The sequence below is a fragment of the Poromitra crassiceps genome, assembly GCF_964638095.1.
Source record: "Poromitra crassiceps genome assembly, chromosome: 3".
NCBI classification, from domain to species: domain Eukaryota; kingdom Metazoa; phylum Chordata; class Actinopteri; order Beryciformes; family Melamphaidae; genus Poromitra; species Poromitra crassiceps.
Window position 1 is genome coordinate 53,826,256 of NC_139625.1, and position 17,841 is coordinate 53,844,096.

The following is a 17,841-nucleotide window of genomic DNA, read 5'->3' on the forward strand; positions in this document are numbered from 1 at the left end:
CTCTCCCTACCTAAAAGCTAACCTTTTAGCAAATAGACTGTTGTTTACTTTGTTATAGCACTGCTCATTAGCCTTGGTATTGCTAATGCTCTTGGCTGAATTTATTTATTTATTATTTATTTATTTGCTTGCTTGCTTGCTTTTTTTTTTTTTTTTTTTTACTTGGACTGAAAGTTTACACGGAATTTTATTATACCCAACAAATTCCATAACCTCAGGCCCCAAGAAACTCTTTGAAAACTGCAGTGTGTGCACTCAGAAAATGCATAGCTGTGGGGAAAATAAGGTTGACCACTGTGAAGAAAGAAGGTTTTCAGGTCATGTCAGTGTAGTGTTATTTTAGTCAGTTATGTAGAAGATAGCTCAACCTTCCCCACCTCTTGTTTGACGCTGCTGCTCAGTTGCTTTTGCCTTTCACCACCTCTCTCTTTCTCTCTCTCTCCCCCTCTCTCTCTCTCTCTCTCTCTCTCTCTCCATCTCTGTCCATCTCTGTCCCTGTCTCTCTCCCTCTCTCTCTCTAGTTATGTTTCCATTATGCAAATTCTAAGCAAACTTTTGAAAAGTCGACAATCTTAAAATTCAAACCATGTGTGCTTCCATTAATGGCTGTTTAGCGAATAAGTAGGTTCGGTTGTGTGTGGGGAGACAAGATCATAGATGGAGAGAGCTTTGCAATGGTTACTTGCCATAGGAGAAGTAATAATTATTATGTCATGTGTAATCTGCTGGTGGCCATATTTCTTTCTTTCTGGCAGTGTTGAGGTAATATTACAGCCAATATCACAGGAGAAATGCCCATTCCATGATGCTCGCCATACGTATATCTGGGATATACTGTTTGCTTAGTGTATTGTCTGTTGTGTCATGTATATTGTTCTGTTGGACACCAGGAAGACTAGCTGTTGCTGAGGCGTCAGTTAATGGGGATCCGTTTAAATAAACAAACGAGTCACACTAAACAGTTGTGTGAGTCAGCGTGCAAAAGGCGTTTTAGGGACAGACTGAGAGCCTTTGGGTGCAACACTTGAGGAGGCAGAACATCTGATCTGCTGCAGGATCATCGGGCCGTTTGGGTCCGTCAGGCGTCGGTCGGTTCTGCCAGCAGAAAGCGTCGCAGGAGAGCGGACAAGCTGCCAGCTGTGCAGAACACAGAGTTCAGCTCATCACTGATTCAAAAAAGGTGTTTCCATCTCCCACTTTGCGCATTAACTCTCTTTCAAAAAATGGCAAAACCACCTCAAGCACAAATAAAAACGTTCTTTTTGCAAAATTCAGGACGTTTTTTATGCCTCCGGACTGGAGGCATTATGAATTCGGCTTGTCCGTCAATCCGTCCGTCCGTCTGATGTTCGTTAACACGATAACGCCTTGACGGAATTTAATCAAATTTGCCTCAAACGTCGACTTGGAATCAAGGATGAACTGATTAGATTTCTGTGGTCAAAGATCAAAGTTCAAGGTCACGGTGACCTCACGACCGTTCATTTCATGCTCGTTAATGCGATATCTCAGGAACGCCTTGACGGAATTTAATCAAATTTGCCTCAAACCTCCACTTGGACTCAATGATGAACTGATTCGATTTTGGTGGTTAAAGGTCAAAGTTCAAGGTCACTGTGACCTCACGAGCCCCATTTACAAGCTCTTTAATGCGATATATCTCAGGAACGCCTTGATGGAATTTCTTCCAATTTGGCTCAAATGGTGACTTGGACTCAGGATGAACTAATTCGATTTTGGTGGTCAAAGGTTAAGGTCACTGTGGCCTCACGAATGCCATTTTCAAGCTCGTTAATGCGATATCTCAAAACGCCTCAAACGTCCACTTGCACTCAAGGATGAACTGATTAGATTTTGGTGGTCAAAGTTCAAGGTTACTCTGACATCATGACCGCTCGTTTCATGCTCGTTAACGTGATATCTCCGGAACGCCTTGATGGAATTTCATTTAATTTGCCTCAAACGTCCACTTGGACTCAAGGATGAACAGATTACATTTTGGTGGTCAAAGGTCAAGGTCACTTTCAAGCTCGGTAACGCCATATCTCAGTAACACCTTGACGAAATTTCTTCACATTTGTCAAAGTCTGGACAGACATGGATGTCGACTGCTCAATTGCTGGCGGAGGCATATATCCGCAGTGTGGTTGTTCTAGTTTCTCCAGAATTTTTCTGTTTCCATCAACTTTTTCTAATGCAATACTTCAAAATGCTCATAAAAACAGGTGGATGAAAATGCTCTCTCTCTCTCTCTCTCTCTCTCTCTCTCTCTCTCTCTATCTGTATATCTAGCAACTAGGACTTTCTGAGGCTACTTTGGCAGCCATAGCAGTGAATCAGTATATCTAAAGGCCCTTGCTGTATCAGTCTGCCAATTAGTGCATACTCTTTCTGTGTGTGTGTGTGTGTGTGTGTGTGTGTGTGTGTGTGTGTGTGTGTGTGTGTGTGTGTGTCCAGTCCCCTGTTTAAACAGGCTGACCTCCCAGTGCTCCGGGGGTCAGCCTCAACTGACCCCCCCCCAACACCAGCCTCGCTCCTTGTCTATCTCTCCCCCTCTCATCCTGTTGCCAGCCTCTGTACACACCCTCAACCCCTCTACTCTCTCCCCTCCATCTCTCTCCCTCCTCTCTCTATCCCTGCCTCCCCCACTAAGACCATTCCCCTGAGCTTTCCCACACTCACATCAAAGGACAAGACTCTAGAGGGTGTGTGAGAGCACCCGGCTGTGGAATGTGTGTGTGTGTGTGTGTGTGTGTGTGTGTGTGTGTGTGTGTGTGTGTGTGTGTGTGTGTGTGTGTGTGTGTGTGTGTGTGTGTGTGTGTGTGTGTGTGTGTGTGTGTGTGTGTGTGTGTGTGTGTGTGTGTGTGTGTGTGTGCTTTACGATGCTGTGTTGGTTTACTGTGTTGTTTGCTCTTTGTTTGCTCTTTTATGAGGGATGATGAGGGCAGGGGGTGAAGAATAGGAAGCGGTGCCCGGCCGGGGAGGATGTGACATCATGAGGTTTGGCTGGCAGTGGGCTCTTCCCGCCAGTGTTGTTGAACTTTGTGACATAGGATTAGATTAACGATTAGATTAAACAATTATTAACCATAGACACTGATGTTAAAGCAGATTAACCATAGACACTGATGTTAAAACAGATTAACCATAGACACTGATGTTAAGGCAGATTAACCATAGACACTGATGTTAAGGCAGATTAACCATAGACACTGATGTTAAAGCAGATTAACCATAGACACTGATGTTAAGGCAGATTAACCATAGACACTGATGTTAAGGCAGATTAACCATAGACACTGATGTTAAAGCAGATTAACCATAGACACTGATGTTAAGGCAGATTAACCATAGACACTGATGTTAAAGCAGATTAACCATAGACACTGATGTTAAAGCAGATTAACCATAGACACATTTTATTTACATTTACACTTTTCTGGGAAACGGAAGGTCAAATCGCGATCTGTAAAAAGGACTATATGTATTTTTCCACCCCAAATCTAATGCCCACGAGTCTCTAGGATTTACGGTTACGGAGATACGTCCGCCCTGCATGCAAGGCTACAAGAGAGAGAATGCAGAGTAGTGTCAAGCCGTTCGTCGGCTAGCAGATAGCTTTAGCACGTTTGCTTATCAAGCTTTAGCTCCGGAGGAATGGTGTCCAGCCTGTTATTTTGTGTCCTGTCGCATCATCAACGTTCTGCTTCTGGCACCATGTTTATATGATGGATGCCCAGTCAGGTGATATGTTTTGACTCGTTCTTTATTGCAACTTAACGTCAGTGAAGCTTGTGCTGCTTCTTCTTCTTCTTCTACTAGTGTTTTATGGCAGTTGGCAAACAACTTATGGTGCATTACCGCCACAATCTGAAATGGAGTGTGGATCAGAATGGACTTCTAAAACACTACCCTGGCTATATTCTTCTATTTAGTCCAGTTTCCTCAAAATCTGTTAATATAGCCCTATACCCCACATTCCCTGAATTAAACTGCAATAGTTATTTTAACTCCAGCTTGATGCGATTGCTCTCCAATCTGTTACTTGTGCTTCTTCTTCTGCACTCTCCGCTTTTACTGTGGCTTTCCTGCATTCTTGGAACCCTGACTGCCACCTGGTGGCTAAATCTTGTAACAGAGGGCAGCGTTTGTATTAATAAAAGATAATGGAAGTAAATGCATTTGTTTATTTTAATTATGGATCATAATACAATGCAATTCCAAATGCACTTTATTTTAAAAGTAGCCACACAGTGAGAAAAAAGAAAGTGAGAAAAAATAAATCCTCTATTGGGGAAAAATAGTGATGCATCGATTTAAGATGCATCGAGATGCATCGATAATCGTTTAATAATCGAATCGTAGCCCTCTGAATCGTAATCAAATCGTGAGCCCAGTGAAGATTCACAGCTCTCTAGTCCAGTGTGTCTCCCTGTCTGTCTGTCTGTCTGTAATGACGTGTCCAATGTGTCTGTCTGTCTGTCTGTCTGTCTGTCTGTCTGTCTGTCTGTCTGTAATGACGTGTCCAATGTGTCTCCCTGTCTGTCTGTCTGTAATGACATGTCCAATGTGTCTCCCTGTCTGTCTTCCATATTAATGTATGCAGGAATGGGCTTCAGCACCCACAACCCTACAAAGGGTTAAAGGGATACGCCAACATTTTGAGAGTTTAGGCCATTTGCCATATTGCTCATATTAAAACTAGAATGTACATGGATTTATTCTCACTCTGCGTGCAGTACAAACTGTAGTAGAGCCGTCACTGCTACAGGTACTTAGCTCAGCGCTACAATGGCAGTCTATGGAACAGCTGCCTATACCCGTTCAGTCGCCCAAAATACACATTCCAACAGTGCCAGAAACACACACATGTACATGTTGTGACTTGTGTACTCACCACACAATTAAGTAATAACCCAAGTTATGATAATTTTCGTAGTAAATCCACACACCGATAACTAACAAAAGAGTAACAGAACTAAAAGAGTATTACCAAAGTTACTTCCTCGTTTGCCATGAGGCGCACATGCACACATGTTTTCCTCTGTATATGTCTAGCATGAAATGATGATAAAGTCAATTCTCTAAGCATGCAGCTGCACTGTGGTACATGTACCTGTACTGCTGTATTACCGCAGTGGTATAATGGGAAATGTAGTCATGCTATGCTGCAGTATGGATAGTGTTCTTATGTTCTGTCAGTTATTGTATTATAGCAAACACTGCAACAGGAAGTAAGCTGGGGCAGTTTAGAATGTTTATTCATAACAAATCAGGCCTATGTGCTATGGCTTTGCAACTTTCACCCAAATGTGGGCCCAGGTGAGGAGAAACTTTTGTACACTGCAACCTATGGCCAATTATAAAGTCTAAAGACAGTAAAACTGCAAAAACTGTAAAAGTAATTTAACCCTACTCCTCCCACAATTTTTCTTCAAACGACACCAAACTTCAGCATCTGCATCGTGAGACTGTCCTACACAAAAAATTCAGACAGATTTGTGATTGATCCAAAATTTAGCCCACAGTGCATCAAAATGTTTTACTGTAAATGGTACTGTAAACAGCTACTGCAAATTTTCGCTAAATAAAGCTCAAAACTTCACAGAATTTTTTTGACCAAGTTTTGCTTTCACAGTACTTTACTTTACTTTATTTCATTTAGCAGACGCCTTTCTCCAAAGCGACGTACAGTAAAAACATAGAATCAGGTAAACAGACATTGTAGCCAGCAATAATAATAAAGATAATAATACAACCAAGGTGAACATTGATGCCAGCAATAGTAAAAATGGATAATAAATAAAAACAAGGTTAACATTGAAATAGAATCAGGTGAAATTATTAAAATCAAGTCCATGAGCAGCAAATAAGGAAGGAAGAAGGTAGGGTTAGGGGGGAGTAAAGTGGAGAGAAAAAATATGTTTTTAGCCTATTGCGGAAAATAGGGAGTGACTCTGCCGTCCTGACCATGGGGGGGAGCTCATTCCACCATTTGGGGCGAGGTAGGAAAAAAGTCTGGATTTTGAGCGACCCTTGAGCCCGCGAAGCAAGGGGGGGTGAGACGGCTTACGCTAATGGAGGGGCGGAGGGAGCGGTGAGAGGTTTGGAACTTGACCATGGGTTGAAGGTATTGGGGGGATGTTGAGTGGACAGCTCTCTAGGCAAGGACCAGGGTCTTGAATTTGATGCGTGACAGGATGGGGAGCCAGTGGAGGTCTCGGAGGAGGGGGGTGACTTGGGGGAATTTAGTTTGGTTAAAAACGAGGCGGGCTGCAGAAGAACAGTAGTTGAAGTGTGTAAAATCTCAGAATGCGATCTCAAAAACGAATTTTTGACTATATTTTGAATTCTGCCCTCATGTATAGCCGAGAGCACCGATGCCTTCACCATCCTGGGGAATGGTGGGACATGCCCTCACCATCCTAGGAAAACACACACACTTATGATGTCATAACGGATGTCATCAGTTTTGTGACATCACTGATGATGTCATCTATTAATCGCTCAGCCTTCCTCTCCATAACATCAGCTCTCCCAGTACCTCATCCACTCTACAACAGCAAAGAGGAAGCAAGGGTTCAGCTGACACAAGCTCCCCAAGTGGCTACTAGTCACTCAGCCTCCCTCTCCAGTGCATCTAACATCAGCTCTCTCAGTACCTCATCCACTCCTTCACAACAGCAAGGAGACGATCGATGTAAGCAGCTCGCTGCCCGACAGACAAACTGTCACTGACCAACTGCGCCGTCATCAGTGAGAAGGAGCAGCAGTTTGACCATCATGTGACCGTGCGCAATCTAACCCACAAGTATGTGTTTACCGTGAAGACCCACCCCAGTGTTGTCCAAGGGACCATCGCCTTCAGCCTGCCACAGAGGAAATGGGCAGGCCTGTCCATTGGTCAAGAGGTGGAGGTAACCAACTACAAGTTTGACAAGTCCAAACAGCGTGTCAGTACCATGACAGTGGAAATTTACTTCCTGCAGAAGAAGAGCGTGGACAGCAACCCCTACGACTCAGACAAGATGGCCGCCGAGTTCGTCCAGCACTTCAACAACCAGGCATTCAGTGTTGGCCAGCAGCTGGTGTTTAGTTTCTGTGATAAGCTGTTTGGCTTGGTGATAAAGGATATTGAAGCCATGGACCCCAGCATCCTTAAGGAGGATCATCCTGGCAAGAAACCAAAGATTCAGATTGCTTTGTTGCTGGGCAACAGTCAGGTGATTTTCGAGAAGGCTGAGAGCTCATTGCTGATTCTGGTTGGAAAGGCTAAAACCAGGGAGTCTCGCCAGTCCATCATCAGCCCAGACTGGAACTTTGAGAGGATGGGCATCGGCGGCCTGGACAAGGAGTTTTCTGACATCTTCCGCAGAGTTTTTGCCTCCAGAGTCTTCCCTCCTGACATAGTCGAGTAAATGGGCTGTAAGCATGTGAAGGGAATCCTCCTGTTTGGACCCCCAGGCTGCGGTAAGACCCTGATGGCACGACAGATAGGCAAGATGCTGAAGGCCCGCGAGCCAAAGATTGTCAACGGCCCCTAGATCCTCAACAAATACGTGGGAGAGTCTGAGGCCAACATCAGGAAGCTGTTTGCAGATGCAGAGGACGAGCGAGCAGAAGAGGCTCGGGGCCAACAGCGGCCTTCACATCATCATCTTCGCATCAGGAGGGTACGATGGCGCAGTCGGTAGCGCTGTCGCCTCACAGCTAGAAGGTCCTGAGTTTGATTCTCGCCTGGGACGCTGTGGGCACTGGGGTTGTGTTCCCCCCCATATCTTCAGTCGAAAGGGCCTTTCTGTGTGGAGTTTGCATGTTCTCCCCGTGCTCCCCAGGAGGTTCCTCCTTACATAACCCCCCACTAAAAACATGCAGAAGATCGTCATCGTCATCCGACCAGTGACGACAACATCTGAAGTTGGTCCCCGGGCGCTGGAAAGAAAAAGCGACCACTGCTCCTGGCCTGCCCCTCGGAGGAAAAGACAAGCCTGGATGGGTTAAATGCAGAGGACAAATTTCACCGGCCACCGTCAGCATGAGTGTGTGTTTGTGGCCGCATGCATGTGTTGGGTGTGTTCGTGTGACAATAAAAGACGGGCTTGTCCGTCTACTAACTGTGTTTTTAATCTTCGACGAGATTGATGCGATCTGTAAGCAGTGTGGCAGCATGGCTGGCACCACAGGAGTCCACGACACTGTGGTCAACCAGCTGCTGTCCAAGATCAACGGGGTCGAGCAACTCAACAACATCCTGGTCATAGGAATGACCAACAGGCCTGACCTGATAGACAAGGCCTTGCTGAGGCCGGGCAGGCTGGAGGTGAAGATGGAGATTGGTCTACCGGACGAGAAGGGCCGCTTTCAGATCCTCAACATCCACACGGCCAAGATGCATCACTTCAACCTGCTGGCGTTGACGTGGACGTGAAGGAGCTGGCCGTGGAGACGAAGAACTACAGCGGCGCCGAGCTGGAGGGCCTGGTCCAAGCCGCCCAGTCCTCCGCCATGAACAGACACATCAAGGCCAGCGCCGCAGCACAGTGGAGGTCGATATGGAGACAGCGGAGACGCTGCAGGTCCACAGACATGACTTCCTCGCCTCGCTGAATAACAACATCAAACCTGCTTTTGGCACCAACCAAGAGGACTGCCAGCTACATTATGAACGGCATAATCCGGTGGGGCGACCCGGTGTTGGCAGCCCTGGGCGATGGATAGCTGCTGGTGCAGCAGACTAAAAACAGTGACCGCACACCGCTAGTCTCTGTGCTGCTGGAAGGTCCTCCTAACAGTGGGAAGACAGCGCTGGCATCTAAGATCTCTGAAGACTCCCAGTTCCCCTTCATCAAGATCTGCTCCCCTGACAAGATAATCGGACACTCCGAGATCGCCAAATGCCAGGCCATCAAAAAGATATTTGAAGATGCCTACAAGTCCCAGCTGAGCTGTGGTAGTGGATGACATTGAACGCTTGTTAGACTATGTCCAAATTGGCCCTCACTTCTCTAACCTGGTCCTGCAAGGTCTCCTGGTCCTACTGAAGAAACCTCCTCCAAAGTAAGTTGCTGATCATCGGCACCACCAGCCGCAAGGACGTCCTCCAGGAGATGGAGATGCTTTATGCCTTCAGCACCACCATCCACATCCCCAACATATCCAGGGGAGCGCAGCTGGCCCCAGGAGAATGAGCGGGCCAGCATCGCCAAGGCTGTGAAGAGCCAGAGACTGTGGATCGGCATCAAGAAGCTGCTCATGCTCATTGAAATGGCTGTGCAGATGGATCCTGACTACAGAGTTACCAAGTTCCTGAGTCTACTGAGAGATGAGGGAGCATTGGGTTCTAACAACGTTATGTCAATCTAGACTCACAGCGGAGCCACATAGTCAAGCAGAGGCATCCTCTCACGTTGCTGAGGAGCGGCAGCCATGAAAGCGGCTGGCAGGAGAAAGCCAGCAAGAGCTAGTTTCCATCTCCCTTTGCATCCCTTCCATCCTGGAAGCTGTGGGCGTTCCTCCCTCTCTCTGTACCGCAGTGCCCAACCAAACAACCCCCCCCCTCCTCTTCAGTGCAATGTGGCCACGTGTAAAATAAGAGAAAGAAGCACTGATTGTCGTCTCTGTGTATATTGTCATTTCTGGATCCAGGTGTTGTAATCTACGTATAGGTGCTACTGCACGCACTCCATAGGTTTCTGTGTATAAAAGCAGAGTCAATGAAACACGAGAGGTAACATTTCTTATAATACTGTTTGTATGTTCATATATTTGCATGCACGGATTCTAAATATGATCATTCCATGACTTAAAGTTCTACTCATTTTGGTACTACATTTTGGCTTACTATGTTAGTGTGCTTGACCTTTTCTTTTGTGTGTGCGTGCGTACGTGCGTGCGTGTTAGTTTTGTTACGATACCAATATTTTACCCTGCAATACTATACCAGCCAAAGTATCACGATACCAGGTAGTATTGCCATACCCGGTACCAGAGAAATCTATCTTTTTTTGTTTTATTTGATGAATGCAATGTATTTACCTACACTAATTATAATGTATTAGGCATGGGCAGGTATGTAGTCACGCAGTAGCCAGCACATCGCCTGCACATCACCTGCACATCTAACGTTACAGCCGTGCCTTCCTACTTTCGGTAAAAAGCCGAAGTACTTACAGATCTTTTAGCATTAGGGTAAGCTTCTGCCATGATGCGATGCTGATGACAAGAATGAAACATAAACACACACACACACACACACACACACACACACACACACACACACACACACACACACACGTGTTGCTTCCAGAAGAGGGTGCGCTAACGTTAATATAGTATTGTGACCACAGAAACCAGTGAATTTGGGAACAGATGTAAAGCATTGCTCTGCTGGTACTGTAATTCCATGGTACTGACTGGTAGTAGCGTTGTATAAAGCAGCTGGCATAGTAGGCATTGTGACGTTTTGGCACCGTGGTAGACCGTTGGCACCGGTATAGCATGCAACACTAGTGTGTGTGTGTGCATGCTTGTGTGTGTTTATCATCTGGTCAGAGGGCATCATGTCAAGGTCTGTTTCATGTTTTACCAGCAGATGTGAGTCGGTTCTGTCTTCTCTCTCTCCCTCCTTGTCAACTCTGAGTCTCTCCTGTGTCTTTCTGTCTGTTTCTGTCAACCCGTCTCTGTTTGTCTCAGTTTCTCTGGGCCCGCTACTTCGCTGCCTCACTACAGACACAGGCTGTGGTTCTCTGTCTCTCCAGCCCTCACTACAGACACAGGCTGTGGTTCTCTGTCTCTCCAGCCCTCACTACAGACGCAGGCTGTGGTTCTCTCTCTCTCCAGCCCTCACTACAGACACAGGCTGTGGTTCTCTGTCTCTCCAGCCCTCATTACTGACACAGGCTGTGGTTCTCTGTCTCTCCAGCCCTCACTACAGACACAGGCTGTGGTTCTCTGTCTCTCCAGCCCTCACTACAGACACAGGCTGTGGTTCTCTGTCTCTCCAGCCCTCACTACAGACACAGGCTGTGGTTCTCTGTCTCTCCAGCCCTCACTACAGACACAGGCTGTGGTTCTCTGTCTCTCCAGCCCTCACTACAGACACAGGCTGTGGTTCTCTGTCTCTCCAGCCCTCACTACAGACACAGGCTGTGGTTCTCTGTCTCTCCAGCCCTCACTACAGACACAGGCTGTGGTTCTGTCTCTCCAGCCCTCACTACAGACACAGGCTGTGGTTCTCTCTCTCTCCAGCCCTCACTACAGACACAGGCTGTGGTTCTCTCTCTCTCCAGCCCTCACTACAGACACAGGCTGTGGTTCTGTCTCTCCAGCCCTCTGCAGGAGTGTGCACTTCTACACTCTGGGCCCTTTGATGTGAATGGAAATAGCTGGTTGAAAGAAAGATGATGGAAAGTCTCGCGGCCTGTGTTTACACCGAGCCAGATGGTTCTAAACAAGCTGGGGGTAGAGCATACAAATACACTTTTCTCAGAAGGGCTTAATTTGGTGTACTGTTTCTGAAGGCTCCGCTGCCTTTTGGAACCGGAAGAGGTTGTTTTTAGGATTATTTTTTCCCAGACCGTGCCTTGTAATCCAGATCCCACATATATGGGACAGTGCGAGGTTTGAATTCAGTTGTATTGAGCATTGCTGTGCAACTGGGAGAAAGTTGGCTGATGCTTCCAATTGAGCTGTCAGAGGAAAGGATTTACAGTATGTGTAAGCAGTTGTGTTGTGCAACATATCGTACGGTTTATGTTTTATGAGCCAAGAGGTCATGCCAAATAGACAAATAGAAGAGAAGTAGATTTATTTCCTTATTTTCTTCATCTTATGTGTGTGTTAAAATGTATGGGTGTGTGTGTGTCTTTCTGTATGTTTGTATGTTTGTCCCTGTGTGTGTTGGGTGCGTGCCTGTGTGTGAGTTAGGGCGATATGCCCTAAATATCACAATATTTCAGGGCATTTCTGCGATAACGATATTCTTGATGATATGACAAAATACAGAACAATATTTTATTATTAACTTCAAGAACATACAATTGCAACAAAATCAGTGTTAGATGTCAGCATAAGCGCAACGTAACCGTTTTCCTTCAAATCACTTTTGCTTCAGATATGCAAATATGCCTTCAGATTTGACCGTGGTTTGTTACATGTTATACTCTTTTGTAACCAAACCACTTCCACACTACTGAAGTCACTCCCCTTTTTGGAATTAACCCCGCCCCCGTGGAGCCGCTTTCAGCCATGCTTGTTGTTGCTGTGCCTAAGTTACGCATGTAACGTACGTCGGTCATACGTTACACAACATAACGGTATGACATCATTACGTCAACAAGTAGGATATTGCTATTATCCCAACGCTTTTGCTCAAATGGAATGACGTATGACTCAATGGAACGCTATAGTGATAATGTCATGTCAATTTGATTCTGACTGAGGACAAGCTATTATGTTAACCAGCTAGCTAGCTGTTAGCTACGTTAGCTAAGCCCACTGCTTGCTGCTGGAACAACGTACAAACATAATTTAGAACATTTTCATACAACACCAACGGTTATGGCATGGTTCATCAGGACTTGCCAATGGGATGTTAAACAGTAGCTTAGTGTTGTAGAACTTTTACTTTTAGTTTTCAGTATTTACATCCTCATACTAGGGCTGGGTCGGTTTGAAAATTTTAAAACCGGTTCGATATTGCCGTCTAAACCGGATCGAACCGGTATACCGATTTTTTTTGTAATTTAATTTTTTAATTTTTTTTTTTTTTTTTTTATTTTTTTAAGCAGGGCTCCCGAGTGTGGCCCATAACTGTCTGTAGTGCAACTTCAGTCCACCTGATAGCGATAATACACCTCTAAGCTGGTATTGTCAACCAGCAATGATACTGAATAAAAAGAAGCAGGACACCTGTGTAACAAACACACCCTGTATTTATTTCTCATAACTATTCAGCTCAACTTTTCTTCTAAACATCAAAATAATAAATGAAATCAGACTTCTGCCTATAGTGCAACTTGAGAAAAGGCTAATAAAAACACAAGCAGTGCATTCAGAATGGATTGGCTTACAGCTGAGCTGCCTTATAAACTTCAAAACTCACAAATTCACACAATATAGGGCCTAGGCATGGGTCGGTTTGAACATTTTGAAACCGGTTCGATATTCCCCAAAAAAACGTATCAAAGCGGCTGCAGTTGGTGGCGATAATGCACCTCTAAGCTGGTATGCTGCCAACCAGCACGAACACTGAATACAAATAAGCAGAACCTTTTAACTGTAACAACACACTGTTTTTATTTCTCATAACTATTCAGCTTAACTTTTCTTCAAACATCAACATAATAAACAAAATAAGACTTTTGCCTACTAGTGCAACTTGAGAAGAGGCTAATACGAACAATAGTGCAATCAGAATGGACTGACAAAAAAAAAAAACTAAAACTAAAAAAAAAAAAAAAAAAAAAAAAGGTTTTTTCGGTTCGCACGTGATCAAACCGGTTTGGGCTCGTATACCGAACCGAACCGGTAAAACCGGAAATCGACCCATGCCTACCTCATACCAGCTCCTGACCAGTCAACCACCATCATGCTGTCATTTTCCTTCTGAAGGTTTCACAATCATACTTCAAATACATACATATAGGCTATAACTTTAATCAATTGGCCAGAATGGGTCATGTTTTCAAGAAGTAATATTTGTTCTGCTTTTGATATAGAGAGAAGTAACAAGTCCCACCAGGAAGCCATATTAATATAACAATGTAAAATACAACAAAGAAAATAATCCCTTTAACCTGTGTTAAGTCTGTGCGTCCTCGTGGCTCACCTGGGGCCTGTACTACATAGCTAGATTAATGCCTTATCCGAGTAAGTTTGAGTTTGAACCTGGTTTAGCCGTACTACAAAGCAAGTTAACTTTCAATCACCATGGCAACTGACGCTGCAAAGCTAACCTGGTCCCGACCAGGTTAGCTTCACAGGATAAGATCAAAATCCATGACAGACCCATATAATCGGCTCTCTGGAGTCACTCACCGTTCATATAAGATCGCCATATGAAAAATAGATTGCAGTCAACTGAGAATAGAACAAGAAAAACATTTGGCTCTGTAGGCTACATAATTAAATTAAGCCTACTTACCACTTTATGTCTTAACAGCTGAACGATGCGTGGAGAAATATGATCACTATTAATCACCGCAGTGCATATCATAAACGAAGCCTCAAATGGAGTGAGGGTGATATTCTCCTACATGCCAGAAAAGCCTATACATATAATATAGATATGGGATAAATATGGGATAGCCCCAATAGCCTAAATATGCAGGCTACTCTTGCATGTTTCAGCTGGAACTGTGTCCTGTAGGCTGTATGCCAATATATGAGCAAAAATAGGCTAGTTTTTATCAATGAAAACTATGCCCGCATCGTCTCAATTCAGTTCAGCAGTTTTCTCTTTTATATTACTTTAGGCAATCATTATTTTATATATGAATTATTCGATCAGTGCAACCACACACATAATGAGTGATAGAGATCATTATTCATTGAATTAAATAGGCTTACAGATTGTGGAAATTTATAGACTACACATTTACACTCGCACAAAGCTGCTGTAGGAGACAGAAATCGCTGATCAAAGTAAATCAAATGACTGATGTGAATACAAGCGGCAGCTTTAGCAGTCCTACAGCAGACTATATCCAACGCGGATTTTCATTCTGCCATAGGCTACATTAAATATCCGCTAAAATCTCTGATCACACTGTGCTTTCATTGAACGAGGAAATGGGTGTGGAAATGGGTGTGGGCGTGGATCAACTCAGCTGTTCATAATGTGATTAAAACGTGCGCGTGCACAGGCAGATCCCAGATAAACCCAGCTTCAGTTATCGAGTAGAAAACCAGCGTCGTAGTATCTTTAAACTAGATAGCTTTGATCCTGTTCAGTCAAACCAGATCAAAGTGACAGATCGCGGGTCTGTTAAGATAGCTTCGTAGTATAGGGTACTGGTAGCATGTGTACCACGGAGGCTCAGCCCTTCGCGTGGCCGACGCGGTTTCGAATCCGACCTGAGGTCCTTTGCCGCATGTCATCCCCTCTCCCTCTCCCCACCCTTCCTGTCTGCCCACTGTCCTGTCTAATAAAGGCAAAATGCCCAAAGAATAATTCAAAAAACAAAACAGTGTTAAGCCTTGTTAAGCCAGTGTTAAGACAGTCTGTCTGCTACATAATTGAAAGGGCCCAGACTCTGTCCATTTAAAACAGCTTATATGGAGCATCTATGGAAAATGCTCTGTATTGTGTTGGGGAGAAAAACAGGATGATTTGGGTGGAGAGAAAGAACAGAAAAATGATGGAGAGTGAGCACGGAAATTCACTGCGTGCACGAGCGTGTGTGTGTTTGTGTCTTATGTGTATTCCATGCATGCATGTGTGTCTAGTAGTAGGGCTGCACGATATGCAAAATAAAAATAATAATAATCATATTGCGATTGACATTGACAGATATTGCAAATCACGATTGCGATATGACTCACGATTTTAGTGGGAATGGTAATTTTTGCATTATTTTCACTGAAAAACAAAACAATATAATTATAGCTGCTGCGCAGCAATGGGTCGTGGCCGGGCAAGTTTCAAGTCTTTGAGCTAGAGTCCAAGTCAAGTCTCAAGTCTTTTAGGTATAGTCCAAGTCATCTCACGTCTTTGGTCACAAGTCCAAGTCAAGTCTCAAGTCTCTTATGGATGAGCGTTCTATCATCTCCTACATGCCATCCAGTCTGCTTAGAACACTGATTGCATAGCTAAAACTAAGGGATTCAAAGCATGTAGGCTACTGTATTATCCACACTCTATCTATTAGCATACCATACAGCATCAGCATTGATTAGTTGACATTATTATTAGTAGACCTAGTAGTTTTGCGGTCTTTAGACTTCATAATTGGCCATAGGTTGCAGCGTACAAAGGTTTCTCCTCACTTGAGCCCACATTTCGGTGAAAGTTGCAAAGCTGTAGCACGTATGCCTGATTTGTTATGAATTTTCAAAATTTTAAACTTCAGACGGTCGCTGTAGCGCCACCATCAGGACTATTGGCGCCAAATTCGCGTCAACGAAGTTTGGCATGGGACTGGACCTTTTGTGCAAAGTTTATTTTCATGCATGGGAAGTCCAACTTCCCGGGAGAATAATAATAATAATGGCAAATACAATAAGTGGCCCGGCCACTAATAAGGCAGTCTGGTTCTGCACCGCGGGCACAGTTGCTCAACAAGTGAGCACTCAAGTGACATCACTGGTGACATCACAATTGCTCGAGTGAGATCACTGGTGATGACATCACTGATGATATCACAACTGTTCGAGTGACAGCTTCATTCACTGCAACATCTCATCCCCTCAACAAACGAGGAAGCCACAATTGCTCAAGTGACATCACTTATGACATCACTTCACAATTGCTCAAGTGATATCACTGATGACATCACAATTGCTTGAGTGACATCACTGATGACATCACAATGGCTCAAGTGAGAGCTTTGTTCACAGCAACATCTCCTCCCCTGAACCAGTCTCCAGCCTAGAAATTTGCGCGCCAAGTGCATGGATTTCTAGTATAAATGATGATGTGATTTTTGCTGGGGTCTGCACCAAACAAGCATGTTCTCTTACATCTGGAGAATAAATCATATTAGTACAAATCATATGATTTGTAGGCCGTAGCACCACCGTAGCACCACAATGCTTCACTTAATAGACACATTTTACCTTTATCAAAAAAAATGCGGCTGCTGTGATTTGGATATTGCACTTGGCCATATTGCAATTTCAATATTCAAATAATGTGATATATCAATATTTTGATTTGTGCAGCCCTGCCTGATAGCCAGACAGGTAGAAGTAGGTGTGGAGGTCAGGACCCAGGAGGAGAGGAAGATGTGTTGTTCTGTAGAGGGAAGCTATAAGCGCTTTATGTCCTACATATAGGCTAACTGTAAAACTGACTCTGGCTCCAGGTGTGTGTGTGTGCGTGCGTGTGTGTGTCTACACTTTGTGTTAAGTCCCATTGGGTTTGGGAAAATGGTCACCATGGGAACGGACTAGCACTCCAGGTGGCGTGTAGCGGAATGTGGCCCCTCTGGGCAGTGTGTGTGTGTGTATGTATGTGTGTTTCTGTGTGTGGCATAGAGCATACCTGCCTTCTTCTTTTCCAGCATTTCCCATTCAAATCTGTGTGTGTGTGTGTGTGTGTGTGTGTGTGTGTGTGTGTGTGTGTGTGTGTGTGTGTGTGTGTGTGTGTGTGTGTGTGTGTGTGTGTGTGCGTGCGTGCGTGCGTGCGTGCGTGGTGTGTGTGTGCGGTGTGGCATTGTATGCCCAGCCCAATGCTCACACATAAACTCAATGCCCTCACACAGTAGGGCATGAAGAGGCAGAAGGAGGAAGGAATGGAGTGGAAATAAAACGACAGAGCGAGCGAGGGAAGGTAAATAGAGAGAGAGAGAGAGACATAGAGGGAGAGCGGGAGAGAGAGAGAATCAGACGCTGCATGTCTGGTCGTGTCTGCTGCCATGCATTCCGGGCGAGGCCACTTCCTCTGTGAGATGACCCCAGCCACCCCTGCTGCTGCCGACTTGGTCTGCCCCTGCCAGCTTCCAGGAGAACGCTCCATTCGCTTTCGGGACCGGCCCACTTCAGGGGTAACACAGGGGTGGGAGGGGGGGGAGGTCAAACGCTAGAGAATACTATGTCTGTCTGTAAGATGGTGTGAGAGTGTGCTTGTGTCTGTGCGAGGAGCAGCAGCAGCAGCTGTGTAGAAGGATGTTTTCAGAATTT

At 44.9% G+C, this 17,841-nt stretch overlaps 1 protein-coding gene and 1 pseudogene across 2 annotated transcripts in view; both read left to right on the forward strand.

Moving 5' to 3' along the window:
- The window catches only part of fndc3ba (fibronectin type III domain containing 3Ba), a gene marked incomplete at its 3' end in the record, with an annotated part of 198,165 nt that overhangs the window by 65,177 nt on the left and 115,147 nt on the right, over window positions 1–17,841 (forward strand). The window lies entirely within an intron of this gene.
- LOC310774215 (vesicle-fusing ATPase pseudogene) lies at window positions 6,705–9,363 on the forward strand (annotated as a pseudogene). Its single transcript has 2 exons — window positions 6,705–7,673; window positions 8,131–9,363. The product of its transcript is annotated as a vesicle-fusing ATPase pseudogene (transcript).